General features: G+C 45.6%; 1 pseudogene; it reads right to left on the bottom strand.

The window, feature by feature from the left end:
* Positions 1-24095, bottom strand: part of LOC135509888 (tripartite motif-containing protein 2-like) — a 39529-nt pseudogene extending 15434 nt beyond the window's left edge.
* Between the last annotated feature and the right edge of the window lie 270 nt (positions 24096-24365).

Genomic DNA, 24365 nt, shown 5'->3' with positions numbered 1-24365 from the left:
GCTAGTAATGTTATGCAGCTTCTGGTCAGCTACCTAGCAAACCAATAATGTGGAGCTGGCTAGCTAGCAATATTATGCAGCTTCCAGTCAGCTAACTAGTAATGTTATGCAGCTTCCAGTCAGCTAGCTAGCAATATTATGCAGCTTCCAGTCAGCTAACTAGTAATGTTATGCAGCTTCCAGTTAGCTACCTAGTTACGTTATGCAGCTTCTGGTCAGCTACCTAGCAAACCAATAATGTGGAGCTGGCTAGCTAGCAATATTATGCAGCTTCCAGTCAGCTGGCTAACTACCCAAAGATATACCGCTGGCTAGCTAGTAACGTTGCTAGTATGCAGCTAGCTAGTTAACCAATAATGTGCAGCTGGCTAGCTAGTAATGATATGCAGCTTCCGGTCAGCTAGCTAGCTAATCAGTTAGCTAGCTATTAATATAGCTAAAAAAGGAAACAACTTAATACAGTTGAACTAAAAATGTATGCCAGTGGAGGAGGTTGGGGAGGACTATCCTCCTCAGTGAATTTCATAAAAATAAAAATAGTGAAACATTAAAAAAAGTTGTCCTTTTTAGATAACTTCAACAGTGAAGTGTTGACTCCGGGATGCTGGCCAAAATAAAAGCCATATCTCAGACTGGCCAACAAAAAGAAAAGATTAGGATAGGCAAAAGAACACAGACACTGGACAGAGGTACTTTGCCTAAAAGGCCAGCATCTCGAGAGTCGCCTCTTCACTGTTGACATTGAGACTGGTGTTTTGCAGGCACTATTTATTAATCAAGCTGCCAGCTGAGGACTTGTGAGGTGTCTGTTTCCAAAACTAGTTTGTGCTGTTCTGTGAAGGGAGTAGTACACAGCGTTGTACGAGATCTTCAGTTTCTTGGCAATTTCTCGCGATTGCTAGCCTTCATTTCTCAGAACAAGAATAGACTGATGATTTTCAGAAGAAAGTTATTTGTTTCTGGCCATTTTGAGCCTGTAATCGAACCCACAAATACTGATGCTCCAGATACTCAACTAGTCTAAAGAAGGCCAGTTTTACTGCTTCTTTAAAATCAGAACAACAGTTTTCAGCTGTGCTAGCATCCTTTCAAAAGGGTTTTCTAATGATCAATTAGCCTTTTAAAACGATAAACTTGGATTAGCTAACACAACGTGCCATAGGAACACAGGAGTGATGGTTGCTGATAATGGACCTCTGTACACCTGTCTAAATATTCCATATAAAAATCAGCCATTTCCAGCTACAACAGTCATTTACAACATTAACAATGTCTACACTGGATTTATGATCATTTTGATGTTATTTTAACGGACACATTTTTTTTTGCTATGTTAGCTAGCTGGCTATGGCTATCCAACAGAGATAAATGCTATGTTAGCTAGCTGGCTATGGCTATCCAACAGAGAGGGATGCTATGTTAGCTAGCTGGCTATAACAGAGGGATGCTATGTTAGCTAGCTGGCTATAACAGAGAGATGCTATGTTAGCTAGCTGGCTATAACAGAGGGATGCTATGTTAGCTAGCTGACTATGGCTATCAAACACTGGAACTCTTCTAAGTCAATGTAAGCTTTTGGTTTTATTAATGTATTGCCACCAGGTCCTGCACGTGTAACTGCTAAACTGTTTGCTGACTGTACACTGTACTGCATGATCGTAGCGGGTTTTCTAACGCGTTGGTTCCAGTAGCTATTTTCACTATGATGTTAGCTAATAATGGTGACAATGATGTAGGCTGTGTGTAGCGGTTAGCGGTTATGGTATGAAGGTTTGGCTTGGAAATGTTTGTTTTTTTGCCTGGTCACAGAGAGCTGATGTGTTGTGCAGTGAAGTCCACAAGCGAAGGGAACATGTGAGTGGAGGATTATGGGAGAAGGAATTATAAAACAATAAAAGGGATCATGCAGTTTGTTTGGCTGACATGACAGGGAACTGTGTTTGCGTGTGATCAGGGGTGTATTCATTCCGCCAAATCTTTAAAAAAAAAAAAAGATTAAATGGAAGCAGAGGATAAGCATTCCTGAATTTGTCCAATAGAAACTCTCGCTTGAAACTCTTGGACTAATGATTACAGGTGGATGCAAGAAATAATGATTACAGGTGGATACAGGCACTGTTACATTGAACTGGGTGAATATGAATGACAGTAACCTAAACCCATCACTGTTACATTGAACTGGGTGAATATGAATGACAGTAACCTAAACCCATCACTGTTACATTGAACTGGGTGAATATGAATGACAGTAACCTAAACCCATCACTGTTACATTGAACTGGGTGAATATGAATGACAGTAACCTAAACCCATCACTGTTACATTGAACTGGGTGAATATGAATGACAGTAACCTAAACCCATCACTGTTACATTGAACTGGGTGAATATGAATGACAGTAACCTAAACCCATCACTGTTACATTGAACTGGGTGAATATGGATGACAGTAACCTAAACCTGTTGTCAGGATTTGGCCAGGGTTGTTCCGGGTTTTGGTCACTAGATGCCCCCATTGTGCTTTTTGACCTTGTGTTTTTTCCCTTGTTCCCCATTATTATTTGCACCTGTGCCTCGTTTCCCCTGATTGTATTTAAACCCTTAGTTTCCCTCAGTTCTGTGCTCTGTGTTTGTATGTTAGCACCCAGCCCTAGTGTTCTGTGTGCTCTTGTCGATTCCGGTGGACGCTCTTGTGGAATTCTGTTTTTTGTTTTTGTTTTTGAGTATCTTTTGAGGCTTTTTGTGCTATACCTACCACTTTGTGGATTTGCCTTTTTTGTATTGAAGGACTTCTTTTTTACTTTATTAAATACACCGTCTTAAGTACTGCTGTGTCTGCCTCATCTTCTGGGTTCTGCTGACTATTCGTGGCTCAGTTGGTTAAGTGACTGTTTCTCACTCCGGAGACCCAGGTTTGTAACCGGGTCCTGACAGAAACACAGAGCCGAAAATGAACCCAGAGGCAGCCAGTTCCCAGGACCTTTTTGTCATGCTGTCCCACCACCAGGAGACTGTCCAACGCCACGAAGCCGCCCTGGTTCAGCAAGAGGCCTTAATGGCTAGACATTCTCATCTTCTGTCGGAGATGCTGACTTCCATTAAGCAAATATCTGATCGTCTTACCCCGGCAACAGTTCCCGTCCCAGTACCTCAGATTCACGTACCCATGGCAGTTAACCCCTGGCTGAACCTCGTCTTCCACCTCCCCAACGGTTCTCAGGTGATCCAAGTGCTTGTAAAGGCTTTCTCACCCAATGTTCTCTCTCCTTTGAGCTACAACCCTCGTCGTTTCCCACCGACCGGTCTAAGATCGCTTATATCATCACCCTGCTGTCGGAAAAAGCCCTGGCCTGGGCTACTGCTGTGTGGGATGCCCATAGTTCCTGCTGTGCCAGCTACTCTGCCTTTGCTGAGGAATTCAAACGAGTGTTTCAAGGCCCAAGCAGTGGTTCTGACTCAGCCAAACAGCTCCTGACTCTCCACCAAGGTTGGCGCAGCGTGACGGACTATGCCATCCAGTTCCGCACGGTGGCAGCAGCAAGTGGCTGGAACAACGAGGCGCTCACGGTGTGCTTTTTGAAAGGCCTTTCCGACACTATCCAAGATGAACTGGCCACTCGGGAACCACCGGACAATCTCGAGTCCCTGATCAAGTTGGCCTCACGCATTGACCAGCGTCTGAGAGAGAGAACTCAACCGTAGACCTCTAGCCCCTATCAGTCCCAGCTCCGAGTCCCCACCTTTATCCTCGCTGGCTCCATCGGAACCCATGCAGATTGGACGCATCTCCCAGGCTGAGAGAGACCGCCGGATGAGGAGCGACGCTGTCTATATTGCGGCAAACCGGGCCATTTCCGTTCCACGTGTCCCGGGCTCCAGGAAAACGCTCTGTCCCGTACAGACCGGGGGAACTGTAACGGGAAACATAACCTCCTCCCATCCGTCCAACTCCCGTCTTCTCATTCCAGTCACCCTCTCCTGGGACAACCACAAGCTTCACCTTCAAGCCTTGGTAGACTCTGGAGCCGCAGGTAACTTCATGGATGGTGTCTGGGCGAAGGAGAATGGCGTTCCCTCTGAACCTCTAAGTGAACCCATGAGGGTCACTACATTGGATGGAAGCCCTTTGGGATCTGGACTTGTCACTCATGTCACTACCTCCTTGCGACTTTCAGTTTCACAACACCAGGAATTGATGAACTTTCATTTGATCTCCTGTTCCGAGTTCCCTCTCGTCCTTGGATACCCCTGGCTTCACAGCCATAACCCTCACATCGACTGGTCTGTGGGCACTATCAAGCAGTGGGGTCCTACGTGCCAAGCTACTTGTATTTTCCAGAATTCCCCGAGTTCTACTCCCGAGTCTTTAGAATCCATCGACCTGACCCGAGTTCCCGAGTGTTACCATGACCTCAAACTGGTGTTTAGCAAACAGAGGGCCACCATGCTACCACCCCATAGACCTTACGATTGCCCCATCGACCTGTTTCCGGGCACTTGCCCCCCAGGGTCGGATCTTTTCCCTATCTCCACCCAAACGAGCTGCTATGGATACCTACATCAAGGACGCTCTGGAAGCAGGCCTCATGCGTCCATCCACCTCCGGCGGGAGCAGGGTTTTTCTTTGTGGCCAAGAAAGACGGTGGATTACGTCCTTGCATCGACTACCGGGGACTCAATGCCATAACCGTCCGTAACCGTTACCCGCTACCCCTTATGGCCACAGCCTTCGAGCTGCTCCAGGAAGCAGTTGTTTTCACTAAGCTTGACCTGCGGAACGCATACCATCTTGTGCGGATCAGACCTGGTGACGAGTGGAAGACCGCTTTCAACACGCCTACTGGTCACTATGAATACTTGGTGATGCCCTTCGGCCTGACCAACGCCCCAGCGGTGTTCCAAGCGCTCATAAACGATGTGCTTAGGGATATGCTTAACATATTTGTGTTCGCTTACTTGGATGACATCCTCATCTTTTCGAGCTCCCTTCAAGAACACACTAAGCATGTCAGACAAGTACTCAAACGCCTCCTGGACAGCCATCTGTACGTTAAGCCGGAAAAATGTGAATTCCATTCATCCCGAGTACAATTCCTGGGATTTGTAGTGGAACCCGATCGAGTCCAAATGGACCCCAGGAAGGTAGGGGCGGTAGCGGATTGGCCCACCCCCAAATCCGTTAAGGAAGTTCAGCGTTTCCTGGGCTTCACAAACTTTTACCGCAAGTTCATCAAGAACTTCAGCTTGGTGGCAGCCCCTCTCAGCTTTAACCAAGGGTGGCAATGCAAGGTTTTTGTGGGGAAGAGAAGCTGAGACGGCCTTCCAAGGACTCAAGCAGCGCGTTCTCTCTGCTCCCATCCTGATACTACCGACTACGGATGAACCATTTGTGGTGGAGGTAGACGCATCAGAGGTTGGTGTTGGAGCTGTCCTGTCTCAGAGGGGTGAAGACAAGAAGCTTCATCCGTGCGCTTTCTTCTCACACCGGCTTACCCCGACTGAGAGGAACTACGATGTGGGGGATCGTGAACTCCTAGCGGTTAAGATGGCATTGAAGGAATGGAGACACTGGCTCGAGGGGGCTTCTCACCCGTTTCAAGTGCTTACGGACCACAAAAATCTGGAGTATATCCAGCAGGCGAAGCGGTTGAACTCTAGACAAGCTAGATGGTCTCTTTTCTTCAATCGATTCCAGTTTATCCTCACCTATCGGCCCGGGTCGAAGAATCTCAAACCGGATGCCCTGTCCCGAGTCTACGCTCCTGCCATTCGAGATGACACGGACATGCCTGTCCTTCCTGCTGCTAAGATTGTGGCTCCGATCTCGTGGCAAGTTGAGGATACCGTGAGACGTGCTCAAGCTAGCGAACCGGACCCGAAAGGAGGTCCTGCCAATCGGATGTTTGTCCCCAAGGCAGTGAGGACTCAGGTCCTTCTGTGGGGGCACTCCTCTTGCCTCACCTGTCATCCGGGCGTAGGTCGCACCTTGGAGTTCATCCAGCGTAAGTTCTGGTGGCCTACCATAAGAGAAGACGTTGCCACTTTCGTCAATGCCTGTCCCGTGTGCTGCCAGGGCAAATCTTCTCACCTCCGCCCTCAAGGACTCCTTCACCCTTTACCTGTTCCTCACAGACCCTGGTCCCATATCTCATTGGACTTTATTACTGGACTTCCTCCATCCCATGGCAATACTACTATCCTAGTCATAATCGACAGGTTTTCAAAGGCGGCCAGGTTCGTCCCTCTGACTAAGTTACCTTCTGCCAAGGAAACGGCTGAGTTGGTAATTAATCATGTGTTCCGAGTCTTCGGCATTCCTCAAGATATGGTTTCTGACAGAGGTCCCCAGTTCGCCTCAAGGTTTTGGAAGGCCTTCTGCCAACTCATGGGGGCTTCTGCCAGTCTATCTTCAGGGTACCATCCGGAGTCCAACGGCCAAACAGAGAGGATGAATCAAGAGCTGGAAACCACCCTCCGATGTATGACTCGTGACAACCCGTCCACATGGTCATCCTTTATTGTTTGGGCCGAATACGCGCACAACACCTTGCGCTCCTCCTCCACTGGTATGTCCCCGCACGAGTGTCAGTTTGGCTATGCTCCTCCATTGTTCCCGGACCAGGAGGCAGAAGTCAGAGTGCCTTCAGCCTTGAAGTTCGTCAGACGCTGTCGGCTTATGTGGAGGAAGACCCGTCTTAATCTTATGCGTTCCTCACAGAGGTACCAACAACAAGCCAACAGACGTCGCCATCCCGGGCCTACCCTGCGCCACGGCCAGAGAGTCTGGCTCTCCACAAGAGACTTACCTCTACGGGTGGAGTCTCGCAAGCTGTCCCAAAAATACATCGGTCCCTTCAAGGTTGCCAGGAGAGTTAACCCAGTTTCTTATCGCCTACACTTACCCAGATCCCTTAAGATTAATCCCACATTTCACATTTCATTGTTAAAACCTGTTGTTTTTCTCCCCTTGTCCCGGCAGACAGACCTCCCCTCCGCCTCGTGTCATTGGAGGCCAGCCGGCTTATACCGTCCATCGGATACTGGATTCCGCCGGGTGCAGCGGTCCTGGCAGTATCTGGTGGACTGGGAAGGCTACGGTCCCGAGGAGCGCTCCTGGGTTCCTGCCAAAGACATCCTGGACCCTGACCTCATTCGTCAGTTCAGGGCCCTCCACCCTGAGAGAGCTGGTAGGAACGTCAGGAGCCGTTCCTAGGGGGGGGGATTCTGTCAGGATTTGGCCAGGGTTGTTCCGGGTTTTGGTCACTAGATGCCCCCATTGTGCTTTTTGACCTTATGTTTTTTCCCTTGTTCCCCATTATTATTTGCACCTGTGCCTCGTTTCCCCTGATTGTATTTAAACCCTTAGTTTCCCTCAGTTCTGTGCTCTGTGTTTGTATGTTAGCACCCAGCCCTAGTGTTCTGTGTGCTCTTGTCGATTCCGGTGGACGCTCTTGTGGAATTCTGTTTTTTGTTTTTGTTTTTGAGTATCTTTTGAGGCTTTTTTTGTGCTATACCTACCACCTTGTGGATTTGCCTTTTTGTATTGAAGGACTTCTCTTTTTTACTTTATTAAATACACCGTCTTAAGTACTGCTGTGTCTGCCTCATCTTCTGGGTTCTGCTGACTATTCGTGGCTCAGTTGGTTAAGTGACTGTTTCTCACTCCGGAGACCCAGGTTCGTAACCGGGTCCTGACACCTGTCACTGTTACATTGAACTGGGTGAATATGAATGACAGTAACCTAAACCCATCACTGTTACATTGACCTGGGTGAATGACAGTAACCTAAACCCATCACTGTTACAGTGAACTGGGTGAATATGAATGACAGTAACCTAAACCTGTCACTGTTACATTGAACTGGGTGAATATGAATGACAGTAACCTAAACCCATCACTGTTACATTGAACTGGGTGAATCTGAATGACAGTAACCTAAACCTGTCACTGTTACATTGAACTGGGTGAATATGAATGACAGTAACCTAAACCTGTCACTGTTACTTTGAACTGGGTGAATATGAATGACAGTAACCTAAACCCATCACTGTTACATTGAACTGGGTGAATGACAGTAACCTAAACCCATCACTGTTACATTGAACTGGGTGAATATGAATGACAGTAACCCTAAACCCATCACTGTTACATTGAGCTGGGTGAATATGAATGACAGTAACCTAAACCCATCACTGTTACATTGAACTGGGTGAATATGAATGACAGTAACCTAAACCTGTCACTGTTACTTTGAACTGGGTGAATATGAATGACAGTAACCTAAACCCATCACTGTTACATTGAACTGGGTGAATGACAGTAACCTAAACCCATCACTGTTACATTGAACTGGGTGAATATGAATGACAGTAACCTAAACCCATCACTGTTACATTGAGCTGGGTGAATATGAATGACAGTAACCTAAACCCATCACTGTTACATTGAACTGGGTGAATATGAATAACCTAAACCCATCACTGTTACATTGAACTGGGTGAATATGAATGACAGTAACCTAAACCCATCACTGTTACATTGAACTGGGAATGAATGACAGTAACCTAAACCTGTCACTGTTACATTGAACTGGGTGAATGACAGTAACCTAAACCTGTCACTGTTACATTGAACTGGGTGAATATGAATGACAGTAACCTAAACCTGTCACTGTTACATTGAACTGGGTGAATGACAGTAACCTAAACCTGTCACTGTTACATTGAACTGGGTGAATGACAGTAACCTAAACCTGTCACTGTTACATTGAACTGGGTGAATGACAGTAACCTAAACCCATCACTGTTACATTGAACTGGGTGAATATGAATGACAGTAACCTAAACCCATCACTGTTACATTGAACTGGGTGAATATGAATGACAGTAACCTAAACCCATCACTGTTACATTGAACTGGGTGAATATGAATGACAGTAACCTAAACCTATCACTGTTACATTGAACTGGGTGAATATGAATGACAGTAACCTAAACCTGTCACTGTTACATTGAACTGGGTGAATGGAATATGAATGATCCAGTATACTGTAATAGAAATAAGGTCATGCTGATGAAAATAATATGATGGTCCTCCCTCATCTTGAACGGCACCGATGATGGAACACAGGAGCGCATGTATCAAAGCCACGGTGACAATAACATTAGTCTCTGTGTATGGATGAATCATTCTCACTCGGCGTTAACTTTCTTTTTCTGACTTTCTTGACTGAGCGCTGTGTCGTCGATGGCCGCCATATGAATTCAGGGTAAAAGCTGTGTAACGTTGCATTAAATGTTTCAAAAATGTGATCCATCCAAAGACCTGTCAATATTCAAGTGTCCACACGTTAACGTTAGCTAGCTAACTTCTGTGTTTTGACACAAGAAGCCCATCTCTTGTTCTAATGTCGGAGGTTACATATGGACGTACCAGATGAATAAACAATCGTTTGCCCATTATAATAAGATCGCCATAAGAGCGTGAAATGACGTTATGGGGGAGGCCAAAAAACATGAGAAATTAGATTTAAAGTGACATTAAAATGTTATAATAAAAAACAACAACACCAATCTGAAAGTTCGCTTTTCTGTAGGGAAGATGCTCAGGTACCCTTAGACCTCTATCTGTGCACGTGCCTGCCTATATGTCACCTGTATGTCTCCTATATGTCACCTGTATGTCACCTGTATGTCACCTGTATGTCTCCTGTATGTCACCTGTATGTCTCCTATATGTCGCCTGTATGTCTCCTATGTCACCTGTATCTCTGTACGTCACCTGTATGTCACCTGTATGTCACCTGTATGTCACCTGTATGTCTCCTGTATGTCAACCGTATGTCAACCGTATGTCTCCTATATGTCACCTGTATGTCACCTGTATGTCACCTGTATGTCTCCTGTATGTCACCTGTATGTCACCTGTATGTCACCTGTATGTCACCTGTATGTCACCTATATGTCACCTGTATGTCACCTGTATGTCTCCTATATGTCACCTGTATGTCACCTGTATGTCTCCTATATGTCACCTGTATGTCACCTGTATGTCTCCTATATGTCACCTGTATGTCTCCTGTATGTCCCCTGTATGTCAACCGTATAACTCCTATATGTCACCTGTATGTCACCTATATGTCACCTGTATGTCTCCTATATGTCTCCTGTATGTCACCTGTATGTCACCTGTATGTCTCCTGTATGTCGCCTTTATGTCACCTGTATGTCACCTGTATGTCTCCTGTATGTCTCCTATATGTCTCCTGTATGTCACCTGTATGTCTCCTGTATGTCACCTGTATGTCACCTGTATGTCACCTGTATGTCACCTATATGTCACCTGTATGTCTCCTGTATGTCACCTGTATGTCTCCTGTATGTCTCCTGTATGTCGCCTGTATGTCACCTATATGTCACCTGTATGTCTCCTGTATGTCGCCTGTATGTCACCTGTATGTCACCTGTATGTCTCCTGTATGTCTCCTGTATGTCTCCTGTATGTCTCCTGTATGTCGCCTATATGTCACCTGTATGTTCACCTTGTATTTGCCCTCGCTGGAGAAGATGCTGACCCACTTGTTGTCGTAGTCGGCGATGATGATGTCACCGTTGGGGTGAACAGCCACACCCGTTGGTCGTTGGAGTTGACCTGGCGACCGACCCCTCACCCCAAAACGACTGTTAAATTCCCCCTCATTAGAGAAGATCTGTCCAGGGGGGACAGACACACACACACACAAACGATCAACATTCTGGCACGGTGTGTGTGTGTGTGTGTGTGTGTGTGTGTGTGTGTGTGTGTGTGTGTGTGTGTGTGTGTGTGTGTGTGTGTGTGTGTGTGTGTGTGTGTGTGTGTGTGTGTGTGTGTGTGTGTGTGTTTACCTGGACACACTGGTTATTGCTGTCTGCTATTAGAATCCTGCCATTGGAGGACGCCGACACACCCTGCAGGTTAGTAAACTCTCCTTTATTTCTCCCCTTAGTACCTGGAGTGCAGAGTGAAAACATTATTCATGGAGAAACTAGAGCTAGAGAGAGAAGCAGACAGAGAGAGAAGCAGACAGAGAAAGAGAAACAAACAGAGAGAGAAGCAGACAGAGAAAGAGAGAGAGACAGAGAGAGAAACAGAGAGAGAAACAAACAGAGAGAGAAACAAACAGAGAGAGAGACAGAGAGAGACAGAGAGACAGACAGAGAGAAACAGACAGAGAAACAAACAGAGAGAGAAACAAACAGAGAGAGAAACAAACAGAGAGAGAGACAGACAGAGAGAGAAACAGACAGACAGAGAGACAGACAGACAGACAGACAGACAGACAGACAGACAGACAGACAGACAGAGAGAGAAACAGACAGAGCGAAGCAGACAGAGAGAGAAACAGACAGAGAGAGAAAAATAAATAAAATGGACATCTCCCTCACTCACCGATCCTGAAGATAAGATCGTCTTCGATGGGGTTCTCTTTGCGTCTGGGTGTCCCCAGGGCACTGCCTGTCCTCCTGGACCCCTTCTTCTTACTCCCAGGGGACTTTCCTCTCCGCTTAGCCCCCTCAGAGGAGCCTGTAGACGGGGTGGCTGTGGCCGTCAGAGAGGTGGCTGTGGTGGTGGGAGGAGACTCCTGGAAAATACATTGAACATGGAGTTAGAGGGACGGTAGACAGTCCTCCAAAACAAACCTTTCCATCATCCTAATTTAACACCATCTTCTCTGCGTTCCTTCCCTTGTTTCCCCTCCCTCCTTCCCTCTATTTTTCTCAACCCCTCTCCCTGCAGTAAATCTTGCAGTGTATTCTGGGTAGCATTGAGGCTGTCTTGTTATTGTTGAGCCATGACTTGGCTGAGTCTCTGAGTCTCTCTCTATATATATATATATATTTTCACCCAGTGGATATGGGAGTTTATCAAAATTAGATTTGTTTTCGAATTCTTTGTGGGTCTGTGTAATCTGAGGGAAATATGTCTCTCTAATATGGTCATACATTGGACAGGAGGTTAAGAAGTGCAGCTCAGTTTCCACCTCATTTTGTGGGCAGTGAGCACATAGCCTGTCTTCTCTTGAGAGCCATGTCTGCCTACGGCGGCCTTTCTCAATAGCAAGGCTGAACCTTGATCCAAACTTAAGGAAAGCTTTGACTGTCACAGTGGTCAGGTATCCTGTCACTGTGTACTTTCTGTTTAGGGCCAAATAGTATTTCTAGTTTGCTCATTTTTTTTTGGTCTCTCCAATGTGTCAAGTAATTATCTTTTTGTTTTCTCATGATTTGGTTGGGTCTTATTGTGTTGCTGTCCTGGGGCTCTGTGGGGTCTCTCTCGATCTCTCATTACCTCAGGGTCAGGGGACCTGGTAACTCTGAGTCTGAAGGGACTTCCTTTGATGTGTTGGTCATAGAGCCGGAGAGCCAATGAAAACTCTCCTTCCTTGTTTACAGTGTAAACAAAATCATATGTTCCGTTCTTATAGTCGAGTATCTCCCCGTCCGCCACGCTACCATCTGGAGTACACACCTAGGAAGGAGATATAACAACACTATTTATCCATGTATGGTAATTAGTTTAGTGTAACGTAGCATAGCTTAGCATAGCGTAGCATACATTCATTTATTTTATCTTAGTTTAGCGTAACGTAGCATAGCTTAGCATAGCGTAGCATACATTCATTTATTTTATCTTAGTTTAGCGTAACGTAGCATAGCGTAGCATACATTAGCTTAGTTTGTTTTAGTTTAGCTGAACGTGCGTCGGCCCCCCACCTCAGCAGACAGGATGGCATTGCCGCTCCTGCATGGTCCGCCGGCCTTGTCTTTGGTCATTATGGTTACGCAGGCTGGGAGACCCACGATGCACTGCTCCAGTCCCACACCCGACGCCTCACTCTGGCTCGCCACCGCGCTTGGGACGACAATCATGATGTCATTATTTTTATTTAATTTATATGAATTGTTTCATTTCATTTTTAATATAAAAAAATACATTTTGTTCATTCAGAATTGATTTATTTGTTTATTCATATTTTATCTCTGATAACAGCAGCAAGTTCATGTCCCACCATTCCATCGCTCCTCCCAGGACGTGAATCAGCCACCTTTCGGATACTGGTCCACCTGACGACATTGACCTGGTAGTGATGACGGTTCCCATCTGATATAGACTGACCTGGTAGTGATGACGGTTCCCATCTGATATAGACTGACCTGGTAGTGATGATAGACCTCAGCTGATATAGACTGACCTGGTAGTGATGATAGACCTCAGCTGATATAGACTGACCTTGAGTGATGACGGTTCCCATCTGATATAGACTGACCTGGTAGTGATGATAGACCTCAGCTGATATAGACTGACCTGGTAGTGATGATAGACCTCAGCTGATATAGACTGACCTGGTAGTGATGACGGTTCCCATCTGATATAGACTGACCTGGTAGTGATGATAGACCTCAGCTGATATAGACTGACCTGGTAGTGATGACGGTTCCCATCTGATATAGACTGACCTGGTAGTGATGATAGACCTCAGCTGATATAGACTGACCTGGTAGTGATGATAGACCTCAGCTGATATAGACTGACCTGGTAGTGATGACGGTTCCCAGCTGATATAGACTGACCTGGTAGTGATGATAGACCTCAGCTGATATAGACTGACCTGGTAGTGATGATAGACCTCAGCTGATATAGACTGACCTGGTAGTGATGACCTCAGCTGATATAGACTGACCTGGTAGTGATGATAGACCTCAGCTGATATAGACTGACCTGGTAGTGATGATAGACCTCAGCTGATATAGACTGACCTGGTAGTGATGATAGACCTCAGCTGATATAGACTGACCTGGTAGTGATGATAGACCTCAGCTGATATAGACTGACCTTGTAGTGATGATAGACCTCAGCTGATATAGACTGACCTGGTAGTGATGATAGACCTCAGCTGATATAGACTGACCTGGTAGTGATGATAGACCTCAGCTGATATAGACTGACCTGGTAGTGATGATAGACCTCAGCTGATATAGACTGACCTGGTAGTGATGATAGACCTCAGCTGATATAGACTGACCTGGTCGTGATGATAGACCTCAGCTGATATAGACTGACCTGGTAGTGATGACGGTTCCCATCTGATATAGACTGACCTGGTAGTGATGATAGACCTCAGCTGATATAGACTGACCTGGTAGTGATGATAGACCTCAGCTGATATAGACTGACCTGGTAGTGATGATAGACCTCAGCTGATATAGACTGACCTGGTAGTGATGATAGACCTCAGCTGATATAGACTGACCTGGTAGTGATGATAGACCTCAGCTGATATAGACTGACCTGGTAGTGATGATAGACCTCAGCTGATATAGACTGACCTGGTAGTGATGATAGACCTCAGCTGATATAGACTGACCTGGTAGTGATGATAGACCTCAGCTGATATAGACTGACCTGGTAGTGATGATAGACCTCAGCTGATATAGACTGACCTGGTAGTGATGATAGACCTCAGCTGATATAGACTGACCTGGTAGTGATGATAGACCTCAGCTGATATAGACTGACCTGGTAGTGATGATAGACCTCAGCTGATATAGACTGACCTGGTAGTGATGACCTCAGCTGATATAGACTGACCTGGTAGTGATGACAGTTCCCATCTGATATAGACTGACCTGGTAGTGATGATAGACCTCAGCTGATATAGACTGACCTGGTAGTGATGACAGACCTCAGCTGATATAGACTGACCTTGAGTGATGACAGTTCCCATCTGATATAGACTGACCTGGTAGTGATGATAGACCTCAGCTGATATAGACTGACCTTGAGTGATGACGGTTCTCATCTGATATAGACTGACCTGGTAGTGATGATAGACCTCAGCTGATATAGACTGACCTGGTAGTGATGACAGTTCCCATCTGATATAGACTGACCTGGTAGTGATGATAGACCTCAGCTGATATAGACTGACCTGGTAGTGATGATAGACCTCAGCTGATATAGACTGACCTTGTAGTGATGATAGACCTCAGCTGATATAGACTGACCTGGTAGTGATGATAGACCTCAGCTGATATAGACTGACCTGGTAGTGATGATAGACCTCAGCTGATATAGACTGACCTGGTAGTGATGATAGACCTCAGCTGATATAGACTGACCTGGTAGTGATGATAGACCTCAGCTGATATAGACTGACCTGGTAGTGATGATAGACCTCAGCTGATATAGACTGACCTGGTAGTGATGATTCCCAGACCTCAGCTGATATAGACTGACCTGGTAGTGATGATAGACCTCAGCTGATATAGACTGACCTGGTAGTGATGATAGACCTCAGCTGATATAGACTGACCTGGTAGTGATGATAGACCTCAGCTGATATAGACTGACCTGGTAGTGATGACAGTTCCCATCTGATATAGACTGACCTGGTAGTGATGATAGACCTCAGCTGATATAGACTGACCTGGTAGTGATGATAGACCTCAGCTGATATAGACTGACCTGGTAGTGATGACGGTTCCCATCTGATATAGACTGACCTGGTAGTGATGATAGACCTCAGCTGATATAGACTGACCTGGTAGTGATGACAGTTCCCATCTGATATAGACTGACCTGGTAGTGATGATAGACCTCAGCTGATATAGACTGACCTGGTAGTGATGATAGACCTCAGCTGATATAGACTGACCTGGTAGTGATGATAGACCTCAGCTGATATAGACTGACCTTGAGTGATGATTCCCATCTGATATAGACTGACCTGGTAGTGATGATAGACCTCAGCTGATATAGACTGACCTGGTAGTGATGATAGACCTCAGGTTCCCATCTGATATAGACTGACCTGGTAGTGATGATAGACCTCAGCTGATATAGACTGACCTGGTAGTGATGACAGTTCCCATCTGATATAGACTGAACTGGTAGTGATGATAGACCTCAGCTGATATAGACTGACCTGGTAGTGATGACAGTTCCCATCTGATATAGACTGACCTGGTAGTGATGATAGACCTCAGCTGATATAGACTGACCTTGAGTGATGACGGTTCCCATCTGATATAGACTGACCTGGTAGTGATGATAGACCTCAGCTGATATAGACTGACCTGGTAGTGATGATAGACCTCAGCTGATATAGACTGACCTGGTAGTGATGACAGTTCCCATCTGATATAGACTGACCTGGTAGTGATGATAGACCTCAGCTGATATAGACTGACCTGGTAGTGATGATAGACCTCAGCTGATATAGACTGACCTGGTAGTGATGATAGACCTCAGCTGATATAGACTGACCTGGTAGTGATGATAGACCTCAGCTGATATAGACTGACCTGGTAGTGATGATAGACCTCAGCTGATATAGACTGACCTGGTAGTGATGATAGACCTCAGCTGATATAGACTGACCTGGTAGTGATGATAGACCTCAGCTGATATAGACTGACCTGGTAGTGATGATAGACCTCAGCTGATATAGACTGACCTGGTAGTGATGACAGTTCCCATCTGATATAGACTGACCTGGTAGTGATGATAGACCTCAGCTGATATAGACTGACCTGGTAGTGATGATAGACCTCAGCTGATATAGACTGACCTGGTAGTGATGACGGTTCCCATCTGATATAGACTGACCTGGTAGTGATGATAGACCTCAGCTGATATAGACTGACCTGGTAGTGATGACAGTTCCCATCTGATATAGACTGACCTGGTAGTGATGATAGACCTCAGCTGATATAGACTGACCTGGTAGTGATGATAGACCTCAGCTGATATAGACTGACCTGGTAGTGATGATAGACCTCAGCTGATATAGACTGACCTTGAGTGATGACGGTTCCCATCTGATATAGACTGACCTGGTAGTGATGATAGACCTCAGCTGATATAGACTGACCTTGAGTGATGATAGACGCTGTTCCCATCTGATATAGACTGACCTGGTAGTGATGATAGACCTCAGCTGATATAGACTGACCTGGTAGTGATGACAGTTCCCATCTGATATAGACTGAACTGGTAGTGATGATAGACCTCAGCTGATATAGACTGACCTGGTAGTGATGATAGACCTCAGCTGATATAGACTGACCTGGTAGTGATGATAGACCACAGCTGATATAGACTGACCTGGTAGTGATGATAGACCTCAGCTGATATAGACTGACCTGGTAGTGATGATAGACCTCAGCTGATATAGACTGACCTGGTAGTGATGACAGTTCCCATCTGATATAGACTGACCTGGTAGTGATGATAGACCTCAGCTGATATAGACTGACCTGGTAGTGATGATAGACCTCAGCTGATATAGACTGACCTGGTAGTGATGACGTTTCCCATCTGATATAGACTGACCTGGTAGTGATGATAGACCTCAGCTGATATAGACTGACCTGGTAGTGATGACAGTTCCCATCTGATATAGACTGACCTGGTAGTGATGATAGACCTCAGCTGATATAGACTGACCTGGTAGTGATGATAGACCTCAGCTGATATAGACTGACCTGGTAGTGATGATAGACCTCAGCTGATATAGACTGACCTTGTAGTGATGACGGTTCCCATCTGATATAGACTGACCTGGTAGTGATGATAGACCTCAGCTGATATAGACTGACCTGGTAGTGATGACCTCAGCTGTTCCCATCTGATATAGACTGACCTGGTAGTGATGATAGACCTCAGCTGATATAGACTGACCTGGTAGTGATGACAGTTCCCATCTGATATAGACTGACCTGGTAGTGATGATAGACCTCAGCTGATATAGACTGACCTGGTAGTGATGATAGTTCCCATCTGATATAGACTGACCTGGTAGTGATGATAGACCTCAGCTGATATAGACTGACCTGGTAGTGATGACAGTTCCCATCTGATATAGACTGACCTGGTAGTGATGATAGACCTCAGCTGATATAGACTGACCTGGTAGTGATGATAGACCTCAGCTGATATAGACTGACCTGGTAGTGATGATAGACCTCAGCTGATATAGACTGACCTGGTAGTGATGACGGTTCCCATCTGATATAGACTGACCTGGTAGTGATGATAGACCTCAGCTGATATAGACTGACCTGGTAGTGATGATAGACTGACCTGGTTCCCAGCTGATATAGACTGACCTGGTAGTGATGATAGACCTCAGCTGATATAGACTGACCTGGTAGTGATGATGATGACAGTTCCCATCTGATATAGACTGACCTGGTAGTGATGATAGACCTCAGCTGATATAGACTGACCTGGTAGTGATGACAGTTCCCATCTGATATAGACTGACCTGGTAGTGATGATAGACCTCAGCTGATATAGACTGACCTGGTAGTGATGACCCCATCTGATATAGACTGACCTGGTAGTGATGATAGACCTCAGCTGATATAGACTGACCTGGTAGTGATGACGGTTCCCATCTGATATAGACTGACCTGGTAGTGATGATAGACCTCAGCTGATATAGACTGACCTGGTAGTGATGATTGACCTCAGCTGATATAGACTGACCTGGTAGTGATGACCTCAGCTGATATAGACTGACCTGGTAGTGATGATAGACCTCAGCTGATATAGACTGACCTGGTAGTGATGATAGACCTCAGCTGATATAGACTGACCTGGTAGTGATGATAGACCTCAGCTGATATAGACTGACCTGGTAGTGATGATAGTTCCCATCTGATATAGACTGACCTGGTAGTGATGATAGACCTCAGCTGATATAGACTGACCTGGTAGTGATGATAGACCTCAGCTGATATAGACTGACCTGGTAGTGATGATAGACCTCAGCTGATATAGACTGACCTGGTAGTGATGATAGACCTCAGCTGATATAGACTGACCTGGTAGTGATGATAGACCTCAGCTGATATAGACTGACCTGGTAGTGATGATAGACCTCAGCTGATATAGACTGACCTGGTAGTGATGATAGACCTCAGCTGATATAGACTGACCTGGTAGTGATGATAGTTCCCAGCTGATATAGACTGACCTGGTAGTGATGATAGACCTCAGCTGATATAGACTGACCTGGTAGTGATGATAGACCTCAGCTGATATAGACTGACCTGGTAGTGATGATAGACCTCAGCTGATATAGACTGACCTGGTAGTGATGACAGTTCCAGCTGATATAGACTGACCTGGTAGTGATGATAGACCTCAGCTGATATAGACTGACCTGGTAGTGATGATAGACCTCAGCTGATATAGACTGACCTGGTAGTGATGATAGACCTCAGCTGATATAGACTGACCTGGTAGTGATGATAGACCTCAGCTGATATAGACTGACCTGGTAGTGATGATAGACCTCAGCTGATATAGACTGACCTGGTAGTGATGATAGACCTCAGCTGATATAGACTGACCTGGTAGTGATGATAGACCTCAGCTGATATAGACTGACCTGGTAGTGATGATAGACCCAGCTGATATAGACTGACCTGGTAGTGATGATAGACCTCAGCTGATATAGACTGACCTGGTAGTGATGATAGACCTCAGCTGATATAGACTGACCTGGTAGTGATGATAGACCTCAGCTGATATAGACTGACCTGGTAGTGATGATAGACCTCAGCTGATATAGACTGACCTGGTAGTGATGATAGACCTCAGCTGATATAGACTGACCTGGTAGTGATGATAGACCTCAGCTGATATAGACTGACCTGGTAGTGATGATAGACCTCAGCTGATATAGACTGACCTGGTAGTGATGATAGACCTCAGCTGATATAGACTGACCTGGTAGTGATGATAGACCTCAGCTGATATAGACTGACCTGGTAGTGATGATAGACCTCAGCTGATATAGACTGACCTGGTAGTGATGATAGACCTCAGCTGATATAGACTGACCTGGTAGTGATGATAGACCTCATCTGATATAGACTGACCTGGTAGTGATGATAGACCTCAGCTGATATAGACTGACCTGGTAGTGATGATAGACCTCAGCTGATATAGACTGACCTGGTAGTGATGATAGACCCAGCTGATATAGACTGACCTGGTAGTGATGATAGACCCTCAGTTCTCTGATATAGACTGACCTGGTAGTGATGATAGACCTCAGCTGATATAGACTGACCTGGTAGTGATGACAGACCTCATCTGATATAGACTGACCTGGTAGTGATGATAGACCTCAGCTGATATAGACTGACCTGGTAGTGATGATAGACCTCAGCTGATATAGACTGACCTGGTAGTGATGATAGACCTCAGCTGATATAGACTGACCTGGTAGTGATGATAGACCTCAGCTGATATAGACTGACCTGGTAGTGATGATAGACCTCAGCTGATATAGACTGACCTGGTAGTGATGATAGACCTCAGCTGATATAGACTGACCTGGTAGTGATGATAGACTGACCTGGTAGTGATGATAGACCTCAGCTGATATAGACTGACCTGGTAGTGATGATAGACCTCAGCCTGACCTGGAGTGATGATAGACCTCAGCTGATCTGATATAGACTGACCTGGTAGTGATGATAGACCTCAGCTGATATAGACTGACCTGGTAGTGATGATAGACCTCAGCTGATATAGACTGACCTGGTAGTGATGATAGTTCCCATCTGATATAGACTGACCTGGTAGTGATGATAGACCTCAGCTGATATAGACTGACCTGGTAGTGATGACGGACCCATCTGATATAGACTGACCTGGTAGTGATGATAGACCTCAGCTGATATAGACTGACCTGGTAGTGATGATAGACCTCAGCTGATATAGACTGACCTGGTAGTGATGATATATAGACCTCAGCTGATATAGACTGACCTGGTAGTGATGATAGACCTCAGCTGATATAGACTGACCTGGTAGTGATGATAGACCTCAGCTGATATAGACTGACCTGGTAGTGATGACCTCAGCTGATATAGACTGACCTGGTAGTGATGATAGACCTCAGCTGATATAGACTGACCTGGTAGTGATGATAGACCTCAGCTGATATAGACTGACCTGGTAGTGATGATAGACCTCAGCTGATATAGACTGACCTGGTAGTGATGATAGACCTCAGCTGATATAGACTGACCTTGTAGTGATGATAGTTCCCATCTGATATAGACTGACCTGGTAGTGATGATAGACCTCAGCTGATATAGACTGACCTGGTAGTGATGATAGACCTCAGCTGATATAGACTGACCTGGTAGTGATGATAGACCTCAGCTGATATAGACTGACCTGGTAGTGATGATAGACCTCAGCTGATATAGACTGACCTGGTAGTGATGACGGTTCCCATCTGATATAGACTGACCTGGTAGTGATGATAGACCTCAGCTGATATAGACTGACCTGGTAGTGATGATAGACCTCCGCTGATATAGACTGACCTGGTAGTGATGACGGTTCCCATCTGATATAGACTGACCTGGTAGTGATGATAGACCTCAGCTGATATAGACTGACCTGGTAGTGATGATAGACCTCAGCTGATATAGACTGACCTGGTAGTGATGATAGACCTGGATAGTGATGATAGACCTCAGCTGATATAGACTGACCTGGTAGTGATGATAGACCTCAGCTGATATAGACTGACCTGGTAGTGATGATAGACCTCAGCTGATATAGACTGACCTGGTAGTGATGATAGACCTCAGCTGATATAGACTGACCTGGTAGTGATGATAGACCTCAGCTGATATAGACTGACCTGGTAGTGATGATAGACCTCAGCTGATATAGACTGACCTGGTAGTGATGATAGACCTCAGCTGATATAGACTGACCTGGAGTGATGACAGTTCCCATCTGATATAGACTGACCTGGTAGTGATGATAGACCTCAGCTGATATAGACTGACCTGGTAGTGATGACCTCAGCTGATATAGACTGACCTGGTAGTGATGAAAGTTCCCATCTGATATAGACTGACCTGGTAGTGATGATAGACCTCAGCTGATATAGACTGACCTGGTAGTGATGATAGACCTCAGCTGATATAGACTGACCTTGAGTGATGACAGTTCCCATCTGATATAGACTGACCTGGTAGTGATGATAGACCTCAGCTGATATAGACTGACCTTGAGTGATGTGATGACTGACCTGGTAGTGATGATAGACCTCAGCTGATATAGACTGACCTGGTAGTGATGACAGTTCCCATCTGATATAGACTGACCTGGTAGTGATGATAGACCTCAGCTGATATAGACTGACCTGGTAGTGATGATAGACCTCAGCTGATATAGACTGACCTGGTAGTGATGATAGACCTCAGCTGATATAGACTGACCTGGTAGTGATGATAGACCTCAGCTGATATAGACTGACCTGGTAGTGATGATAGACCTCAGCTGATATAGACTGACCTGGTAGTGATGATAGACCTCAGCTGATATAGACTGACCTGGTAGTGATGATAGACCTCAGCTGATATAGACTGACCTGGTAGTGATGATAGACCCAGCTGATATAGACTGACCTGGTAGTGATGATAGACCTCAGCTGATATAGACTGACCTGGTAGTGATGATAGACCTCAGCTGATATAGACTGACCTGGTAGTGATGATAGACCTCAGCTGATATAGACTGACCTGGTAGTGATGATAGACCTCAGCTGATATAGACTGACCTGGTAGTGATGATAGACCTCAGCTGATATAGACTGACCTGGTAGTGATGACGGTTCCCATCTGATATAGACTGACCTGGTAGTGATGATAGACCTCAGCTGATATAGACTGACCTGGTAGTGATGACAGTTCCAATCATCTGATATAGACTGACCTGGTAGTGATGATAGACCTCAGCTGATATAGACTGACCTGGTAGTGATGATAGACCTCAGCTGATATAGACTGACCTGGTAGTGATGATAGACCTCAGCTGATATAGACTGACCTTGAGTGATGACGGTTCCCATCTGATATAGACTGACCTGGTAGTGATGATAGACCTCAGCTGATATAGACTGACCTGGTAGTGATGACGGTTCCCATCTGATATAGACTGACCTGGTAGTGATGATAGACCTCAGCTGATATAGACTGACCTGGTAGTGATGACAGTTCCCATCTGATATAGACTGACCTGGTAGTGATGATAGACCTCAGCTGATATAGACTGACCTGGTAGTGATGACAGTTCCCATCTGATATAGACTGACCTGGTAGTGATGATAGACCTCAGCTGATATAGACTGACCTGGTAGTGATGACAGTGATATAGACTGACCTGGTTGATAGACCTCATCTGATATAGACTGACCTGGTAGTGATGATAGACCTCAGCTGATATAGACTGACCTGGTAGTGATGATTGACCTCAGCTGATATAGACTGACCTGGTAGTGATGACCTCAGCTGATATAGACTGACCTGGTAGTGATGATAGACCTCAGCTGATATAGACTGACCTGGTAGTGATGATAGACCTCAGCTGATATAGACTGACCTGGTAGTGATGATAGACCTCAGCTGATATAGACTGACCTGGTAGTGATGATAGACCTCAGCTGATATAGACTGACCTGGTAGTGATGATAGACCCATCTGATATAGACTGACCTGGTAGTGATGATAGACCTCAGCTGATATAGACTGACCTGGTAGTGATGACAGTTCCCATCTGATATAGACTGACCTGGTAGTGATGATAGACCTCAGCTGATATAGACTGACCTGGTAGTGATGATAGACCCAGCTGATATAGACTGACCTGGTAGTGATGATAGACCTCAGCTGATATAGACTGACCTGGTAGTGATGATAGTTCCCATCTGATATAGACTGACCTGGTAGTGATGATAGACCTCAGCTGATATAGACTGACCTGGTAGTGATGATAGACCTCAGCTGATATAGACTGACCTGGTAGTGATGACAGTTCCCATCTGATATAGACTGACCTGGTCGTGATGATAGACCTCAGCTGATATAGACTGACCTGGTAGTGATGACAGTTCCCATCTGATATAGACTGACCTGGTCGTGATGATAGTCCCCAGTTTGTGGATAGACTTTCTCAGCCCCTCTGTCTCCATCAGTAAATCCAGCTGATCGTTCTCCTCAGCCTGGAACGGTAGCCCTACCGGAAATATACATGTTAACAACGTAGCCCTACCGGAAATATACATGTTAACAACGTAGCCCTACCGGAAATATACATGTTAACAACGTAGCCCTACTGGCAATATACATGTTAACAACGTAGCCCTACTGGCAATATACATGTTAACAACGTAGCCCTACCGGAAATATACATGTTAACAACGTAGCCCTACCGGAAATATACATGTTAACAACGTAGCCCTACCGGAAATATACATGTTAACAACGTAGCCCTACCGGAAA

This window comes from Oncorhynchus masou, chromosome 23 (assembly GCF_036934945.1).
Source record: "Oncorhynchus masou masou isolate Uvic2021 chromosome 23, UVic_Omas_1.1, whole genome shotgun sequence".
NCBI lineage: Eukaryota > Metazoa > Chordata > Actinopteri > Salmoniformes > Salmonidae > Oncorhynchus > Oncorhynchus masou.
The sequence above is the reverse complement of the archived record's forward strand: the minus strand, read 5'-3'. Positions and strand labels throughout refer to the sequence as shown.